This window comes from Sylvia atricapilla, chromosome 8 (assembly GCF_009819655.1).
Source record: "Sylvia atricapilla isolate bSylAtr1 chromosome 8, bSylAtr1.pri, whole genome shotgun sequence".
In the NCBI taxonomy this organism is placed as follows: Eukaryota; Metazoa; Chordata; class Aves; order Passeriformes; family Sylviidae; genus Sylvia; species Sylvia atricapilla.
Window position 1 is genome coordinate 974,786 of NC_089147.1, and position 17,874 is coordinate 992,659.

General features: G+C 45.5%; 1 long non-coding RNA gene across 1 annotated transcript in view; it reads left to right on the plus strand.

The window, feature by feature from the left end:
• Positions 1–11,743: 11,743 nt before the first annotated feature.
• The window catches only part of LOC136363943 (uncharacterized), a 181,320-nt gene continuing 175,189 nt past the window's right edge, over positions 11,744–17,874 (plus strand). The window contains exon 1 of the long non-coding RNA XR_010744090.1: positions 11,744–12,225. This is a non-coding gene — a long non-coding RNA (uncharacterized lncRNA). The remainder of the gene's footprint in view (positions 12,226–17,874) is intronic.

Here is a 17,874-nt window from a genome sequence, read left to right on the forward strand (position 1 = left end):
CAAAATTTGGCTCCTGGGACAAACTGACAGATCTCAGGAGCCGACACAGAAAATTACTTGTAAGAAATAATAAACTTGGGGGATTCCTTTAGAAATGATTTAGTTGTATCAGTGGATGCCATGACTTGACTAGCCTAAATAGCTTGCCTATTATTTTTAAAATTTAAATGTGCCTTCAAGGCTTTTAAATACACACAATCATTTGCTATAATCCCTGGGAGGTATTTCCCCCTTGGAGGATTTTGTTTCCCTGTTCAAAGAAGGAGCTAAAATCTGAACAAGCAGAAACATTGCACCTGATCCTGAAAAGAGCCGTGTTCAGGAATTAAACAATTCCTTGCCTCAGATAGAATGGAAGAAAAAAAAAAAAATTCCAATTCTCTACATTTCAACCAGCAGCAATTTTTAGAAGCATTTCCCCAGGGAGAATTAAATAAAGTTAAAAACCCTCCCCTGAATTGCTCCCTTAGGAATTGCTGCTTTGAGCTCAGCCTTTGGAACAAACAGAGGGAATCCTGCAGGGGTTAAACCTCAATTTAACCATAAATCCAGAACAAGAGAGGTTTTGGCCACAGGTACAAGCCAGGCTTTGCTTCACTCAATAAATTTGGTGTCCTCTGCTCTGCTGAGGCTTTGCCAGAGAGAAGGGAAGGGGGAAAATACCAAAAGAAAGGAAATAAAAACAAGCAGGAGAAAGGCACAAGGGAAATTGTTCATATTTCCCATATTTCACACTCAGCTCGGTAACTTATGTAAAAAAAATATCAATATGTACGTGGAGAATAATTATTTTGTCCACCTCCTTCCTGCTGTTATCCCTGCACAAGGCAGGAATTACCTATTCCTGGGAAAATGTGTTTTAATTCTGCCCCTTTCATCGGAATCCTCATCCAATTCCTGCGAGCTCTGCCCTGTGCAAACATTAAATGACAATAATGGGGACACACATTTGGAGAGCCCGTGAAATGCAGAAATCCTGTATTTTCCATCCTGCCAGTGGATGGGAGGAAAAAGAGCTGCCAAATTTCACACCAGGCCCACTGGCACGGTGACTAAAGCCCAGCTCGTTGAGAAAATCCCTGAGCTGTGTTCAAGGCAGTTTGTGAACAAAAGAATCCAAAATAGCTAATTTGGGGATTTCCATGGAATGATTCAGCCGGCTCCTGCCTCACTTCAGTCTGCAGATTGTTCAGCTGACTTCAATACAATGTTTTCCCACTCAAAGATCAGCCCATTTTCATAGGAAATTTCATTTTCCCACACATTTTCCCATTTTCCTCACCCTGTGCTGTGGATTTCCGAGTGACAATACCCCAGCACGGGGAATTCAGGAGTTATTGTTGTTAAATTCCCTCTCACCAATGGAATCAGGGGCTCTCCTGTGCCTGCTTTTCCTAAAAAAAAAAAAAAAAAAATTCAAATCACAAAATCCTTAAGGTTTTAACCAACAACTCCAACCTTTGACTGAATTCCTCTGTGTCCACTGGACCTTATCCCAAGGTGCCAAAATCAACGGATCAGAAAAAAAAATCATAACAGATTTAATTCCAAACTCCACAGAACTATGAGTGTGTGACCCTGGGGGTGTCAATATTTATATTTCTGGAGTAATTTCTTTTTAAACATTTCATTTTAAACGTCTTTCAAAAGCAAAGGCTGCTCCATAAAGAATCTTCTCTGAGGGCTTTCTTTACCTTTGCAATAAATCAGTTAAAAATTGATCCAGGAAATGCCCTCATCCAATAGAAAAATAGTGTCCTAAAGATCTGAGGGGCTTCTTGATGCTGCTGTACACTACTACGACACAAACTCTGATTTTAGAAGTCTGATAATGACTCTTTTATTTTTGGGATGTGTCTTCTTTTTATATTATTCTATACAGAGCAATTTGATTGGTGACAAGAAGACAAACCTTTAATCACATTGGTGAGACTAAAAGGACCTTAAGAAGAAGTTTCTCTTGGGGAAAGAATCTAAACAAAGTCACAGTTTTACAAAAACACTTCTTTTATTTACAGAAATTTTCTGGAGGAAAAGAATTTCATAAAACCAAGACATCTCAGGCACAAAACTGGGGCTACAGCTCCTTGTCCTGGGTTCCTTGTCTTTACCTGTTCAGGTGTTAACCAAAGCTCCCAAGTTGTCATTTAATGACACCCAAAGCTGTGTCACCCGTGATAAACAGGGATGTGCAGTGCTCAGAACATCAGGAGAGGCACCAGGAATGCTGCAGGAGAAACCAAGGCATGGCAGTGACTGCTGGGACATCCCAAATCATGGAATCTTAAATCCCATTGCCATGGGCAGGGACACCTCCCACTGTCCCAATGTCCAGCCTGGCCTTGGGCACTGCCAGGGATCCAGGGGCAGCCCCAGCTGCTGGATGTGCTCCAGTTCCAGAATTCCCAGCCCAGCAGCAGGACAGGGACACTCAGCCCATCATGTCCTCACATCCAGGACCTTCTGCTGCAGCAGGAAAAGCCAAAGCCAAGCTGGAGATGGTCGGGAAGCATCAGGAATTTGCTGGGCAGACACAAACGTGGGGATGGGCTGGAGCTTTGGGAGGACAAACCAGTCACCTCCTGTTGTGACTCTGCTTTCAAAGCAGCCTGGTGTGAGGCTGCCAATGGGGCTGGGAGCTCCTCAGCTCCATCTCTGAGGGCCTCATGAATATGCATCTGCCGCGATGAAAGCAGCCCCTGGAATGTGATTATTTGAATCGTACTCAATTATCAATGCAATTATCAGCCAGACAAAACAAGGGGATTGTTATTCCCGGCAATCATCTTGGAAATGAATGGGGGGGAAACAAAAGGAAAGGGAAAACTATCCTAACCTTCAAATAGGAGCTCCCGACCCATCTCCTCCTCTCTTTTAACATCCGTCTCCTCTGTGGAAGGTGAAGCCTGCTGTCCCCCAGCCCTCTGAGCTCTGTGTCTCTCACAAACATCTCTCTTCTCCCTGCATTTCTACACTGAAGAGATTCCTGGGCTGCTGGGATCCATTTTTAACCTGTAAAACCTCGTGTGCATTAGAACCCAGGACACCTGGACCTGGAGTGGTGTCTGCAAGGACACCTGTCTGCCCATGGTGAAGCAGAGGTGTCACCAACAAGGTGCTGGGACAGGTTCCTTCCCAGGAGACCCAGGTGTTCAACCTATTCCTGCATCCTAAAATGAGCCTGAATAGGATCAACACAGAATTTATTCCTTCATCCCAAAATGAACCTGAATAGGATCACAGAGCACTTGTTCCTTCATCCCAAAATGAGCCTGAATAGGATCAACACAGAATTTATTCCTTCATCCCAAAATGAACCTGAATAGGATCACACAGCACTTGTTCCTTCATCCCAAAATGAGCCTGAACAGGATCACAGAATCCTTGAGGTTGGAAAAGACCTTTAGGATCACCCAGTCCACCACAACACCGTGTCCCCAAGTGCCACATGCACAGGTTTCCTGAACACCTCCAGGGATGGGAACTCCATGGACTGGTTCCATGTTTGACAATCTTTTCCACGGAGTTTTTCCCACTGTCCAACCTAAACCTCCCCTGGCACAGCCTGAGGCTGTTTTCTCTCAGTTCCCTGGAAGCAGATCCTGACCCCATCCAGCTCCATCTCCTGAGGCCCCTGCAGCGGTGTCTGAGCTCCTTTCCCAGCACAGAGCAGGAGGAAGGGAGAGCAGCAGAGCCAGGGTTTGGGATGGGAGCCCAGCTGTCTCCCTGAAGCTGAGTTATCCCAAGATTCCCCTCCTCGAGCAGGAATTATTCTTCTGTTGTGTCAGGGCCATCAAGAGCACAGAGAGATGGAGCATTTTTGGCGTTTGTGGGGATCCCAATCTCCACTAACACAGAGTAAAGCAGTCAGCCAAGACTCCATTTTCTTCCTGTGGGGAAAAGCCAATTCTTTGTTCACATCACAACTGTATATTTTATATTTTTATATTTAAGCTGTATATTTTATACAGTTTCCACAGACCTCTTGTGCAACGCCCATTGGCTGGTGGTTTTCTTCCTACTGCATTTATTGGTCGGAAGGTGATTTGTGTGCATGTGCTGAGATTCAGGTTCTTTACATTTTTCCTGTATGGGTTCTCATGGAACAAATCTTATTTTTTACAAAGACACACTTATTTTTCAACTCAAGAAAAGGTGGTTGTGTTAACGAACCCTTCATACCAAGATTGTTTTTGCATGGGAACTTGCAAATTACTTAGCAGCCCTCAGAGGAGATGACAGGCCAGCTATTAATTTAATAGAGCAGGGCTGATTTTATGAGGCCTTTCTTTTATAATTCTTCCACCTGTCTAGGACAAAGGAACGTCGCAGGTGCTCTTCAAAGAGTTCTGGGCAGAGTGAGACACAGAAGGTGTTGGGAGACACCCAGGGGTGGCGTTTCTGTGATCCAGGACACTCTCTGCTCCTCTCCCACCTCACTGTGCGAGGGACACGTTTAACTGGAGCTTTGAGTGAAGATGGAGCCCCACCATGTTCCAGGAGTGAGCCATAAACCAAGACAGCTGTGGGAGATCTTTCTTAATGACAACTTAATCAACTTAAGGCCTTGGGAGGTGGGATTTTAAGAGAAGAAACATTTAGTTGGGTTGGTGTCACCATAAGACATGAAATAAAGGTGTTTGACTCCAGTCAGGAGGTTTATTTACAATTCATTCAGCCCTTTTATAACACCCTGGGCTAAAAGTCGCATTATTGGTCCATAGGGTGACACCTCTGCCCTTGGCTCAGGGACAGAAATAGCAAACAGCTCCTGTTGTCCTGGGAAAGGAATACTGTTTACACAGGGCTGTCTTGGGAAAAAGAAAACTGTTGGAAAGTTTCCTTTGGGAAGAGCTCAGCAGTTCTCAGGCTCAGAGAACATCGAGCCCACAGGTTATGGAGAGGAGAAGAGGATTATGGGTATAAACTATGTTAATCCAGAAATTCCTTATAAGGCAATGCTCTGAACTCTGGGTTTTGATTGGTCGGTAGCGTTCTCCATATATGGTAATGGTTCTAGTCCTCATTGCTCATTGGCTCCCTGCCCTCAGGTAATTCCTGTATAATGTCACCTTTTCCTCAGTTCCCTGTCCTTGAAGGATCTCAGTGTGCAGGGACGGGCAGTGCCACTGCCTCCATCACAGCACAGGGACTCCAATCCCCTCGGCTTCTACTGCCACTGAAATCCCCACAAACTCCCCTCCATCAAAGCAGCTGTAGCTGGATTTATTCCCATGATTTGCCTGAAGCAAGAGCCCAGGCTGCCATCAGCTGCGGCAACTTTTTAATGTAGTTATTTAGTTCTTTGATATGGAAGGAACAATAACCAAGAAAAAAAAAAAAAGCAAAGGGAGATAAAACCCTCCCGACATTAGCCATGGCAAGCTTATCAGGCAGTTCATTAACAAATTCATTTCCCTGATTAAAGCCAATAATGGGCCTTCAGTAGAAACACAGAGATAACAGGGGAAAGGAATTGGTGCCAGCAGGGCTCTGTGAACGAGGAGTTTGTGGAAAATGAGGGATGCAGGGCTGGATCCAGGAGCAGGGCTGGGATCTTGCCCTGCTGGGGCAGGACAGGGGGGCAGTGACAGCTCAGAATTTGGAAACAGCTGCAATTGCCCAGAGCAGCTGTGGCTGGGAGTGTCCAAGGCTGGGCTGGACAGGGCTTGGAGCAGCCTGGGATCCCTCCCAGCTCAGTTTATTCCATGATTGTCTTCAAGAATGATTTGTGTTTAACAGAGAAGAACAGAGGCAATGAGCAGTAAAAATGCTCTGGGTTCTATCAGCTGTCCCTGGGATGTGTCAGGGAGATAAAACCTGTCTGGGAAGGACCTTAAAGCTCCCCCATTCCCACCCCTGCCATGGACATCTCTCACCATCCCAGGGCACTCCAAGCCTCATCCAATAAAACCTGGAGCTTTCCAAAGAGTACAAAAACCCCTTGTCCTAAAATCTGTGGGTTTTGAGGGGGGAAAGCAGGACATGGAGCTGGTTGGGATGTGTGGGATCCCTTGGTGGTGTCAGGGACTGGGAACACCCTGTACAGGACGGGATGAGGCACCAGTCCTGGAGAGCTCGGAGCAGGTGAGTCCAGCCATCAGATAAAGCATTTTCCCTTCCTTGTTTCTCATTAAGGGATTATTCCTCCCCACCTTGCAGATGAGTTTTGTGAGAGGGTAAAACACCTTATTGAATTAAAGCGAGAAAAATTGTATTTTTAATTTGGAAGTTTTGATTTCGGCTCTCTCTAAAGAAGAAAGCAAGCCTGTTTTTTAGCCCGGTTCAATGTTTCCTCAGGTAATCCCAGTGTACAAAACAAGCCCACAGCAGTTCCCAGGGCTTTGATGAGGAGCTGCTTTTCCATCGACAGATATTTCAGCTCACTGAGCGGAATATTGCAGTCTGTGGGGCTCTGATGGAAGGAGGAACCATAAAGCCTTGCAAGAAATAGATTAAGGTTCTGCAAGTAAATGGCAAAGCTGTAGAAAATTAACAGTGCTGCCGTGGATTGTCACGTTTCCAACCTTCCTCTCTGCTCGTTTCCATTCATCAGGACACAAACACACTTTGGGAAGCGCTGCAGTGTCTCATTTGGATCTGAGGATGGTCATCCAGACACCTCCAAGGGTTATAGCCTGGCTGTCAGAGCTGAGCAATAGAAAATTGCTTTATTGTGCTTTATTGTTTGTTTTCTGAGCCTGGATTCTGTGATCTATAAATAATACACGTTGTGGTTATTATCTCTGGCTGTAATTTCCATCAATCCCCAACTCCCTGCTTTGGAGAGCTGCAGAAATCCCAGCAAGAGCAATGGGAACTATTCCCTGGTCTGGGGGGAAGATGGGAAGGAAAAGGCACAGGAGGAATTGAGAACATCATCTCCTGTGCTGGTTGATGAGGAGGGCTGATAATGACCCCAGAGGTGTCACCTGGGCTGGGGACAGGAGCCTGGGCTGGGGACAGAGACTAGGATGGGGACAGAGCCCAGGATAGAGCCCAGGATGGGGACAGGAGCCCAGGATGGGGACAGGAGTCCAGGATAGAGCCCAGGCTGGGGGCAGAGCCCAGGACAGGAGTCTGGGCTGGGAACAGAGCCCAGGACAGAGCCCAGGATGGGGACAGGAGGCCAGGACAGGAGTCTGGGACAGGAACCCAGGATGGGGACAGAGCCCAGGATGGGAGCAGGAGCCTAGGAGGGGGCAGGAGCTCAGGAGGGGGACAGGAGCCCAGGATGGGGACAGGAGCTCAGGATGGGGACAGGAGCCCAGGACAGAGCCCAGGATGGGGACAGAGCCCAGGCTGGGGACAGGGGCCCAGGCTTTTTCCCCCAGCCCCGGTGACCTCCCCATCTCAGTCTCTGAGAGCCAAACCTGCTCCCAGATCCCAACCCCTGTGCCACTGTCACAGCCTGGTTTGTCACATGTGAAAGAGCCACAGAAAGGACATTTCCTCCTCTCCCTGCAGGAAACCAACCCCAGAGTTAACAAAGCCTCAGAGCTGAGCTGATTCCCTGGTAAAACCATTCCAGAAATCCTCCAGCACCTCTCAGAGGACAACTTGGACAGACTCTGGAAGCCACTCAGCCAATGCAGTGTCTGAGTGAGCTCCACCACTTCATTCTTTCCTCTCCTTCTTCTTTTTTGTCTTTTTTTTTTTTTTTTTTTTTTTCACCCAAGCCACAAATCAATCGGTTATTTATTTGGTATTTCATCTTTATACAGGAAAGAAAGAAATATTTCCCCCCTAAAGCAAATCAGGGCTAGAATAACAACCTGGGAAAGGTCAGCATCCCTCTGCTTTGTTAATTGAATCTGTCTCCAGCACCACAATCCCAGTACTCCAAGGGCAGGAAAGGGCAGGGATATCAAAATAATGGAAGCAAATGTCTTTGGAAGAAGTGGAATTGATGCCAGATGAGGACACGCCAAGTGCAGCCTCTGCTTCCAATCTCCTCTCAAGGAACCACCAGCCTTGGGAAATTTTATCATTTTCTCAAGGTAAATGGTTCCAGGAGGTTTTAATCCTCTAGGGTTGGCCCCAGGGGTGTAAATTCTACTTAATGCTCCAATTATTTACAGCCTGTGCTGCTCCCAATGCCTGAGGAGGTGTTTGATTAAAATGGGTTCGTACTCTTTGACCATGAGTAAAATATCCAATATTCCTGAGTGTCCTGCTCTGCCAAAGGATCCCTGAAGGGAAAAGAGGAGAAACTCCCTCTGGTTCTGTTTGGGGCAGTCAGTGAAGAGCCAGAAAAGAGTCTCTGTTGTGGTTTGGAAACAAACCAAGTGAGAGGCCCTAAGTCAGAAATAAAATTTAATGAGAAGAAAAGGAAAATAAAACAAAATAAAATAATAAAATAAAATAAAATAAAATAAAAGCAACGATACAAAAAGAAAAACCATTGACAGAGTCAGAATTCACCCTGATCAGGGTGATGGAAGCAGTCCAGGTGAGATGGTCTTCCTGAAGCAGTGATCCCATAGAAAGGTCTGGTAGCTCCAATCCTCTGGGAATCCAGTGGGTGAGGGCTGCTTCTACTGTCCCAAATCCCAGCTTATATCCAGGTGAGAATGCTTGGCTCCTCCCCGTGGGCGGAGCATCTCCCAATGGGATGCTGAGTCATCCAGGAGCTCCTTGATGGCCCATTAAAGAGAGATAACACCCGGAGGCAGTTATCTGTGAGTCATGGGCAAGGCATTGATGGGCCATGGACTGAAGATGATGATAGAACACATCCTAAACCACAACCCAGGACAGCCTCACACTGGGCTTTAACCCAGCACAGCTCCCTGCTGCTCCCACACCCCCCTGGACATCCTGCTTGGGCAGCATTCCTGAATTTCCCAGTATTCCTCACCCCCAGCAATTAAAGCTTGGGGACAAAAGCCAATCCTGCAGGTTTTGTTAAGGTGCTGCTCACCAGCTCTGTCAGGGCGGGAGGCAGGGTTTTATTCATTTGGTTTTGCTGTCCAAAGACCTCGAGGAAAGATCTCTGCAGAAGAGAACCATTCTTTAATTTGGAAATCAAATGAACCATTCTTTAACTTGGAAATGAACTGAAAAGTGATTTAATTTGGAAATCAACTGAACAATGCTTTAACTTGGAAATTAACTGTCCTCCAACCTCGAGAGCTTTGCCTCGTGCTAAACCTGCAGTCCTGGCAAACATAACCCAGAGTCAGTGTGAATTATTTGGGGATGGTGCTGACAGAAGAATTTGATGATTTGGGGGTTATCAAGGAAGTTTTCATCTTAATTTAATTGGGCAGTTTATTACACTGAGGGGCCCAGAGTTGCAACCATCTCATAAATAATCTGAGCTGGTTAAATAAAAATCCACTGACACAAAACCTTTGCTCCCTCCAATCAGGTGAGGAAGGGCAGCTCCCAGATTAGGATAATACCTGTGCAGCAAACAGTAATCCTGAAAAAAGGAAACCTAAATATTGTCCTTTGGGTTTATAAGTTTGGTTTTATTTATTCTAATTTATTTTTTTTCCTTTGGTTTTATCATGCATGGCTGATTTCTTGCATAACAATTAAATGTTTATTTTAGAGAAATTAGCAGATTTATTTTTAGATAAGAAACTGGACAAATCCAGCCTGGGTCAGAAGGCTGAGAGCACCCAATCCACCACATCTCCTGGCTCCTCCAATGCCCCCAGCCTTGCTCACCTGATCACCCAAGCCCAAACATTTTGTTCCCAATTTAATTTCCGTTTAATTGCAATTTGAGTATAAATGGTTTTAAAAGATGAGATTTTAATATTTTTTTTAACTAGAACACTGTCTATTGTAGAGTTCACTTAATTTCAAATCCTCATTGCACTGCACATACCCTGCTCAAAGATGATTGTTTCCTATTAAATAACAGCTCATTTCATTTTTTTTCAATCTTGCTATTAAGTTGTAATGGAATTGCAGCTAGAAAAGAATAACACCTTTCTTTACCTGTGTTCTGCATCTCTATGTAAAACAACAAAGACACATCCAGAATATTCTTATTGAAGGTTTAGGAAAATCTGGGCCTGGCTCTGGAATATACAATGATGAAAAATGTATTAAATGAGGGAAAACCCTTCTTTTGAGTTTTGATGAGGCAAAAGCAACTTTCCAGTAGGTTTCCTTTCCTTGGTCGCTCTCCACCAGCTTAATCCAGAAGTGCCTGGGACATTCTCCTGCTTTTTCCATAACATTTCCATCTGGGAGCAGCCTAGATGTTCTACTGCCCATTGGTTGCCCTTTTAGACACCCCCAGATTGGCTGGAGGGGGGACACTCCCAGCTGGCATTCACTGGAGCTGGAGTTTTGTGAGAACCAGTCCCAAACTCTGCTGTCAAAGAGGATTTTGGAACACAAACCCTGTGAGGAGCGGCTGAGGGAGCTGGGGTGGTTTATCCTGGAGAAAAGGAGACTCAGGGGTGACCTTGTCACTCTGTGCAGCTCCCTGAAGGGTGGCTGTGCCCGGATTGGGTTGGGCTCTTTCTCCAGGCAGCACTGACAGAATGAGAGGACACAGCCTCGAGCTGTGCCAAGGGAAATTTAGGCTGGATATCAGGAAAAGGTTTTCATGGAAAGGGGGATAAAGTATTGGAATGGTCTGCCTGGGGAGGTGGTAGAGTCACCATCCCTGGGTGTGTTTGAGAAAAGACTGGATGTGGCACTCAGTGCCAGGGTTTAGTTGAGGTCAGGCTGGGTTGGACTTGATGATATTGGAGGTCTCTTTCAACCTGGTGATTCTGTGATTCTGTGATTCTGCGATTAATTCTGTGATTGTGTGATTCTGTGATTGTGTGATTCTGTGACTTTGTGATTCTGTGATTAATTCTGTGATTCTGTGATTGTGTGATTCTGTGATTTTGTGATTGTGTGATTCTGTGATTCTCTGATTCTCTGATTTTGTGATTCTCTGATTCTCTGATTTTGTGATTCTCTTATTCTCTGATTTTGTGATTCTGTGATTCTCTTATTCTATGATTTTGTGGTTTTGTGATTCTGTGATTGTGTGATTCTGTGATTCTATAATTCTGTGATTGTGTGATTCTATAATTCTGTGATTGTGTGATTCTGTGATTCTCTAATTCTGTGATTCTGTGCCAGGCTGGGGCTTGTGGAGGTCGGAGCTGTGGGTGAGTTACTGCTCCCTCCCAGATTAGCCAAGCAAAACCCAGAGCTCTCCTTGCTTTATTGTATTATTGCTGCATTATTCTGACAGCTTTATTGGCCCTCATCGATAAAAGCTGGCACTGAGAGGGAGAGGGGGAATGCGGGAAGGAGAAATGAAAATCAAACAAATGGGAAGCTCCGGGGGCCTGGGGAGCTGTTCCCGGTGTTTGGACATCCTTCCCCATTTCCCTGTGAGCAGCACAGAGCCAGCTCTTGGCAGGGCAGCCAGGCCAGGAGTGAAATTCCCACTCCAGAGCCTCCCAGACACGTGGGAGGGTCTCATGTGAAAAACGAGGTTCACTTTTTGGTAAAATTTTTAAAAGACAATAAGAGGCACAAAAGCCAAAAGGGTTAAAGATCACTGCTGGGTGCTTGGCATTCAGCCAAGAGCACACCTACTAATTAGAAGACACTCTTTAAATGCACCAGCCTGTTGCATATTCATAGATTCCCATGCATTATTCAAATATTCCTTTGAGTTTAGGTGTTCTTTTGCTCGGTTCCAACCCCCGACCTGCCCGAATTCCATCCTGCAGCTCAACATTTTATTTCCCCTTGAGGCTCCATCCTGCTGTCCCCACACTCCCTGAAATCAGAGGGTTGATCAATCCCTCCCCTGAGGCTCTGGTGTCCATCTTCATCCAGCTGGGATCATCCAAGGATGTGAGGAATTTCCTGATCGTCTTCACCGTTCTCTGAGTCAGTTACATGAACAAAAGCATTCTATATAGATATATATTTATCACACTACTATTCCTAAGTTTTGTTAATAGCAGAAATAACAAAAAGCTCTATATTTATACAGCAAAGTTTTTTAACATTATACCTACAGCGTTCATTTTAATATTTGTGAAAAGCCAGTAATATAATATGTAGTTAAAACACCTGTGAGGAGCAGCAACACAACACTGAGCACTCGATGAGTTCTGCCAGCCCTGGAACATGAATGGTGCTCGGTGTGAAAAATGAGGTTCACTTTCTTGGTAAAAAAAAAAAAAAAAAAAAAAAAAAAAAAAAAAAAAAAAAAAAAAAAAAAAAAAAAAAAATTAAGCAAAGGTTTGACCAGGTGACTTGGCATTCAGCCAAGAGCACACCTGCTACTTCAGAGACCTCCTTTAAATACTTATTTTCTATTACATCAGTCTGTTGCATGTTCAAACTTTTCCACAAACTGGTTTCCATATTCCAGGAACTGTTCAGCCTGGCCCTCCTTGCCTTTTTAGAGCACGTGTGTCTCTTGTGTGTGTCTTCGTTGTCACCTCCAGCCTGGGCCTTGGTCCCCACTCCCACAGAGGGTCAGTGTTGGTGGTTGGCATGTCAGCAGCAGGTCCCCATCATGTGTTCGCTGGATGTTATTGTGGTAAATGTAATGTATAAATTGCTGTATCAAGGATTTGGTTTATTAAAAGCTACTCCACAGCATCTCCGAGATTCCAAGACCTCGGGTGCAAGCCGCTAAACCACAAAATTCATCAAGGATGGGCCTCCACTTAACAGCTGCTTGACATCTGATATCAATCTTGATAGAGGATCCTGGAGGATGACCAAATCAGCACCCCAAAGACGAGATCCGGGAAGACTATCATGTCTTCTCACACTTACGGGAACCTCTGACAAGACCTCGCTTGGAAATAAAGAGATACATGAATATTTGGACTGCCAATGGTCTTAGCCTCAGGACAAATAAACCGTATAAAAACCCTTACACCAGGATATAGGGTGTGTGGTCGAGGTTGGACGGTACCCTTGTTACTGTCACTCTGCACACCCAGCATTCCATCGATGTTGTCCGATTTTATTGTGGCTTTTTAATTGGTTTTTTATTGTTTTTATAAATTGTCTTTTTAATTTGTTAAATAATTTCTGTTGTTTTTAATTATCTTCTTCTCATTTATAACATTATCCCAACCAAACAGGCTGTTCAATTACAAGCATAACTATATTTATCAGCTGTCCCACTACCATGTCTAAGTTTTGCTAATAGCAGAAATGAAAACTTGTATCCTTACAGCAGCATTATTATACATATAGCACTCATCTTTAGTATTTGTGAAAAGCCAACTTTATAATACAAATTTATAACAATGAACAATACCATTCTACATATATATATATATTGATCACATTACTATTTCTAAGTTTTGCTAATAGCAGAAATGAAAACTTGTATCCTTACAGCAGGGTTATTATACATATAACATTGATCTTTAATATATCTGAAAAGCCAACTTTATAGTACAAATTTATAACAATGAACAATACCATTCTACATATATATATTTATCACATTACTATTTTTAAGTTTTGTTAATAGCAGGAACAAAAACCATATCCTTACAGCGAAGTTATTATACATATAGCACTCACCTTAACATTTGTGAAGAGCCAACTTTATAACGTACATTTGTAACAGAACATGACTTTCTAACACACACACACAGAATTCATTTCAATATTTGCGAAAAGCCAATCATGTAATGTGTATTTAGAACATTGCATTGCAAATATCTGCAGGTAGATATATAAAATCTCCTGGGAGATGAGGCACAGGCTCTGCCTGCTTGGATGGGCACAGTTTCCTCCTGCCATTAGACGTTTATTTCTGGAGCAGACGATGCAGAGGGTGATGTGTGCAGCCGAGGCGTGCAGATAAAACACTGTGGTGTTTGCAAGGTGAGCAAAACCAGGCTCCTCTGAGCAGAACAGCTCAAATTCATGAATTCCAGCCTGGGGTGGGATGGAGGGACCTGAAATCCCCCCTAGTGCCACCCCTGCCATGGCAGGGACACCTCCCACTGTCCCCTCAATGTCCAAAAAATGCTTCTAAAATGAGAAAAATGCTGATTTTTGTACCTATGTGTGTGTTGTGATTGCTTAAAAGAGTTTCTCATAGAACATTTCAAGGACATTAAATAGTTCTTCTATTCAATAAGGGCAGTAAGGGCAAGCCTGAATTCAGGGGTGCCTCAGCCCCCCAGGACAGAGGAGTTTGGGGCACAAGGAAAGGCACAATTCTCTTTAGGAATGACAATGGTCCTTCTGGAGGATTGTGGGTTTTTTTCTCAAAGTCGTGCCTGAGTTGTCGAAGTTGTGCAGTGTTTCTCCTTTGATAACCAAGTGACACAGAACAAACAAATCCAAACCACTCCAGCAGAATTGTGATAATTTCCTGCCTTTTACAAAATGATCCTTTAATGGAGCCGGGAGGTCCCAGCCTCCACTGCCACTCCAATTCCTCTATTGTGGGACAGAACAATGATCCACAGACCAGCCCCTGTCAGCGCTAATGAGCTGGGCTAATGACACCCTGATTAATGGTTAATGCTTCTCCCATTGTTGCTGTGACAGTTCCCCAGCAGTTGTTTTCAATGTCAGCCTTTCACGAGGCTGCTGAAATATCCTTCCCTGCCTTCAGAAGATTCATTGCACCTCCTTCCCCACATCCATTCTGCACCACTGCTCACGGCAGAGAGAAAAGAACACTGTTTATTTGGAGGACAGTTAATAATTAGGGCAGGCCGGGAAAGGAAAGGAGTTTAACAGCTGAGAGCCTCAGGTCAGTGAACATTTCCTGAGCACAGCCCAGGTAGGTGCAGATCTCTGAGCCAAAACCCAGTGTGATGGAGAATTCCAGAGTCACTGAGGCTGGAGAAGATCATCGAGTCCAACCTGTGCCCCATCCCCACCTTGTCCCCAGCCCAGGGCACTGAATGTCACCTCCAGGAATTCCTGGGACATCTCCAGCACTCCAAACCTCCCTGGGCAGCCCCTGCCAGAGCCTGAGAGCCTTGTCCACTCAGGAATTCTCAGAGCTCAGAGCAGCTGAAAACTTGCCTGGCCACAGACTTTTTCCCCATTGAAACCTTCCCATCATCAACCAAACTGGGAAAAGGACTCTCCAGGCCAGGCTGGACAGGACCTGGGGACCTCCAGCCCATGGAGCCAGCCTGTCCAGGTGCCCTGCAGAGCTCCCTGCCCTGGGGCAGAGCCACATCTCACCCCGAAATCACCCACGGACCCACGAGGTGCCCCGGATCCCTGCCCAGGTCATTGGTAATGACACTGAACAGAGGGAATGGAACAAAACTGAGGGAATTGAACAAAACTGAGGGAATTGAACAAAACTGAGGGAATTGAACTGAACTGAGGGAATGGAACTGAACTAAAGGAATGGAACAGAACTGAGGGAATGGAACTGAACTAAAGGAAAGGAACAGAACCAAAGGAATTGAACACAACTTAGGGAATTGAATAAAACTGAGGGAATGGAACAGAACTGAAGGAATTGGACAGAACTGAAGGAATTGAGCAGAACCAAAGGAACTGAACAGAACCAAAGGAATTGAACACAACTGAAGGAACTGAACAGAACCGAAGGAATTGAACAGAACTGAAGGAACTGAACTGTAGGAATTTAACAGAACTGAAGGAATTGAACAGAACAAAAGGAATTGGACAGAACTGAAAGAATTAGGCAGGACTGAAAGCAAAGGACTTGGAGAAAACCCCAAGCACATTCCCTGTCCCCAGGCACTGTGTGAAGACTTGCAAGGCCCAGAGTGCTTCAGATGCCACTGATTAAGAAACGCAATTTTTCACTTTGTCCAGGAAAGAACAGAGCACACAGCAGACACTGATCCTCTCATTAAAGCTGTAGTGCTAATTAAACTAATTACACACATGAGGCTGGCAAATTGCTGGAGCCTCACAGTCAAAAGAGCCTCACATAATTCAAAAGGGCAATGATTTTTTAAGCATAAAATTGTTGGGAAAAGATATGTAAATGAAATGGAACAATCCATTAGTTAAAAATTATTGCCTTCCTTGCCTTAATACCAGGCTTGTTTTAATGTCAGGCTGATCATTTCTCAATTGTGTGTAAAGTGCTGCACTAGAAACATTCAAGTTCATAAATATCTCCTTTCCAACCCATTATCCTTCCCTTAAATTTGAGATCTTGATAACGACTTCCTGTTTGATAAGAGCAGGTCAGCAGCTGGTGAGTGGGAGATTTCTGTATGAGATGGGCTTGGCCAGCAGGAGGACAATTAAAATGTGACTTTATCAAAAAGAGAAATTATAGAACCAGTGAATCAGAGAATTCCAGATGCTTTGGGTTGGGAGGGACCTTAAATTCCATCCCCCAGTGTCACCCCTGCCATGGCAGGGACACCTCCCACTGTCCCAGGTGCTCCAACCCCAGTGTCCAGCCTGGCCTTGGGCACTGCCAGGGATCCAGGGGCAGCCACAGCTGCTCTGGGAATTCCATCCCAGCCCCTCTCCACCCTCCCAGGGAACAATTCCAGCCCAAAATCCCACCTAATTCCACCCACTGTCAGCTTAAAGCCATTCCCTGTGTCCTGTCCCTCCATCCCTTGTCCCCAGTCCCTCTCCATGCTTCTCCCAGACCCCTCTCAAGCACTGGAAAGGCAGAATCAGTTCCCTTCAAGCTTCCTTTCTCCAGGCTGAACAATCCCAAATGCCTGAGGAACTACAGTAGTTGCAAACAACTGGGGAAGGTGAGAGATGCCCACATCCCTCAGCCCATCCCTGGGTGCCCCCAGCCAGCCCCTGAGGAGCCAGGGCTGCCCCTGTGCTGCTGTCAGGGGACAACAAAGCCATTTGTGCTGAGCTCCAACAAAAAAATATCCTTGTGGATGGCAGTTTTCCCCAATTCCCCTTCTCCCCCCGAGCTGGTGATGGATTGCACGGCGTGCCCAGGAATTATTCTCCTCCAGAGCAGCTCCATCGAGTGCAAAATCCCATTCACCTGTTTCCCCAGCTCTATTAACTCAAGCAAACCTTTCTTCCCCTGCAATTGATGCCAACATTTTATATTCCTTAATGGAATGTGTGAGCTCCATGTAGAACACGGAGCCACATCTGCTTTTGCAAATAGTGGAGTTTTACACGGAATATTTTATATCCAGGGCTGTAGATCACTCCTCTTTCTATTGCATTGAGGAAATTTCCATTTTTCCCCTGTTTACAAGCTGTTTTCTGTTCAGAACAACATCTGTAAAGGAACCTGAGTGAAAAATCAGTACGGAGACTTTGGAAAAGCTGGAGAGATGTGTTCTAAGCATTCCCATTTTGGGGTGTAGGTTTCAATTAGGGAAGAAAATCTCTACTCAGAGGGTGCAGGGCAGAATTCCCATTCCCAGCTGTGGGTGCCCCTGGATCCCTGGCAGTGCCCAAAGCCAGGTGGGACACTGGGACAGTGGGAGGTGTCCCTGCCCATGGGATTGGGATTTAAGGTCCTTTCCCACCCCAACCATTCCACGTTCTGCCTTCTGGCCTCCTCCAGGGATGCTGCAGCACCTCCTGCGCTCCAGATGTTGCCAGATGTGCTCTCCTCGCCGTGAGCTGCAGGAACACGGGCTGGAATTCCAGCCATTTCCATGGAAGGCAGGCAGCTCCTGAGCTGTGCATTCCCCCAGGGACCCTCCCCCTGGGCTGGCCCAGGAATGTGTGAGCTGGGAAAGGAGGGGAAATGCTGGGAAAGGCTTGTTTAAGTGGAAAAGCCCCTCTGGGTCTCCCTGCAGTGACCCCTACGAGCTCCAGGCTGTTCTCCCCCTTCTCCCAGGACACAGGAGCTGCAGCCCGGTGCGGATGGCACTCAGGGTTTGCAGGGAGGGAGGAACAGAAATTCTCCTGTGAGTGATTCCTCTTCTCCCAGTCAGAGGCAGCCAAGGCAGGGCAGGC